The following is a 2500-nucleotide window of genomic DNA, read 5'->3' as shown; positions in this document are numbered from 1 at the left end:
ACGTGTCTTCTCTAGTACTGGCGTGTTTCCTCTAGTACCTCACGTATCTTCTCTAGTACTGCATGTCCTCCTCTAGTACCTCGCGTATCCTCCTTAGTACCTCACGTGTCTCCTTCTAGTACCTCGCGCGTCTTCCTCTAGTACCTTGCTTGTTTCTCTAGTACCTTGCGTGTCCTCCTCTAGTACTCACGTGTCTTCCTCTAGTACCTCGCGTGTTCTCCTTAGTACCTCGCGTTGTCTTCCTCTAATACCTCGCGGGTTCTCCTCTAGTACTCGCGTGTCTTCCTCTAGTACCTCGCGTGTTCTCCTCTAGTACCTCGCGTGTCTTCCTCTAGTTCCTCGCATGTTCTCCGCTAGTACCTCGCGTGTCTTCCTCTAGTACTTCGCATGTCCTCCTCTAGTACCTTGCGTTTCTTCCTCTAGTATCTGACGTATCCTCCTCTAGTACCTCGCGTGTCCTCCTCTAGTACCTCACGTGTTCTCCTCTAGTACCTCGCGTGTCTTCCTCTGGTACCTTGCGTGTTCACTATCATTCCTCCTACAACGCTACGATGAGCTGCCTTCTATTTGTGATGATTGTCTCCCCTTCCTTATCTATCTGTCCAGGTCATCCGAAGGATGCTCGATTGAATAATGGATATAGAAAATAAATTGTATGTATAGTGGGGAATTCAATTCGAATGATTGTTTTACATGATTCTAAAGGTGGCTATTGGATTCAATAGTCTGATGTCACGCCGCCTGACAATGGCGACCATCTTGGTTCTAAACAAAGAAAATCATTACTTTTTATTCTTTATGCTGGCTAGAATTTTTCATATGCTTTGTGATCAGAATGTGTAAAAGTTAAAAAATGATCAAATTTATGGGATTTTTTTCCCTTGGATACGCTTTTATGCTCGCCGGAGAAATATTTCATATGGGCGTCCGCCATTGTCCCGATAGTTTAGAGCAAGTGTTACTAAGTTACCATGCGTCATTAGGAAGGAAGTGACGTTACGACTGTTGAAGAGTATTTGGTCCACACACGATCTAGTCTGACGAAAACCTAACTGTTGGTCTCTTAATGTTGGATCTAATGAAGTCTAATCCTCTACAGTGATTATAGATTTATTTTACTTTTGTCGTTTTATTATACTTTTTTGGTGTCTATTACACTTTTTGCTGCCTAATTAATATTTTTTTGTCTTATTATACTTTTTTTACAAAGAAATGTGACAAATTTCTCAAAACGCTATCATGTACGGGAGACCATTCATTTTTGCTTATAACTGTAAAGTTATTTGTCTCAGTATTATGATTATTCTTTCACCTAAAAAAGACTATTTTTCTATTTTTTGTTGATGTTGTTGTTATTGTTGTTGTTATTCTTATACTGAGTTCCAAAACTCCGTCCATTTCAAACGTGATGTTGTATAACTTATGCAATATTTACAAAATCATTTTAATTTACGTGTACCTTCTTATTATTTAACCTTTTGACTGTGACATAACAAATTTTGGTTAGCAAACACAGGGAAACTTTAAAGGGAGATAACTTTTTATACTCTCACTTGGAAGTATTCAGTGTTAAAGATTTCTAGTACCTCGCATGTCTCCTCTAGTACTGCGTGTCCTCCTCTAGTACCTCGTGTGTTCTCCTTTAGTACCTCGCGTGTCCTCCTCTATTACATCGCGTGTCTTCCTCTAGTACTTCGCGTGTCCTCCTCTAGCAACTCGCGTGTCTCCTCTACTACCTCGTGTGTCCTCCTCTAGTACCTCGCGTGTCCTCCTCTAGTACCTCGCGTGTCCTCTCTAGTACCTCGTGTGTCCTCCTCTAGTACCTCGCGTGTCCTCCTCTAGTACCTTGCGTGTCTTCCTCTAGTACCTCACGTGTCTTCCTCTAGTACCTCGCGTGTTCTCCTTAGTACTCACGTATCTTCCTCTAGTACTCGCATGTCCTCCTCTAGAACCTCGGTATCTTCTCTAGTACTCGCGTGTTCTCCTCTAGTACCTCGCGTATCTTTCTCTAGTACCTCGCATGTCCTTCTCTAGTACCTCGCGTATCTTCCTTAGTACCTCGCTTGTTTCCCCTAGTACCTCGGTATCTTTCTCTAGTACTCGCGTGTCTCCTCTAGTACTCGTGTGTCTCCTCTAGTACCTCGCGTGTCTTCGTCTAGTACTTGCGTGTCCTCCTCTAGTACCTTGCGTGTCTTCCTGTAGTACCTCACGTGTCCTCCTCTAGTACCTCGCGTGTTCTCTTAGTATCTCGCGTGTCTTCTCTAGTACTTCGCGTGTCCTTTCTAGTACCTCGCGTGTCCTCCTCTAGTACTCGCGTTTCTTCCTCTAGTACTTCGCGTGTTCTCCTCTAGTAACTCGCGTGTACTCCTTAGTACCTCGCGTTCCTACTCTAGTACTCGGTGTTTTTCCTCTAATACTTGCGTGTCCTCCTTAATAACTCGCGTGTCTCCTCTAGTACCGGTGTCCTCCTCTAGTACTCGCGTGTCTTCTCTAGTACTTC

Source organism: Berghia stephanieae, unplaced genomic scaffold (genome assembly GCF_034508935.2).
Source record: "Berghia stephanieae isolate SIO BIC M18660-M18661 unplaced genomic scaffold, UCSD_Bste_1.3 scaffold3445, whole genome shotgun sequence".
NCBI lineage: Eukaryota > Metazoa > Mollusca > Gastropoda > Nudibranchia > Aeolidiidae > Berghia > Berghia stephanieae.
This window is presented reverse-complemented; position numbering follows the sequence as displayed.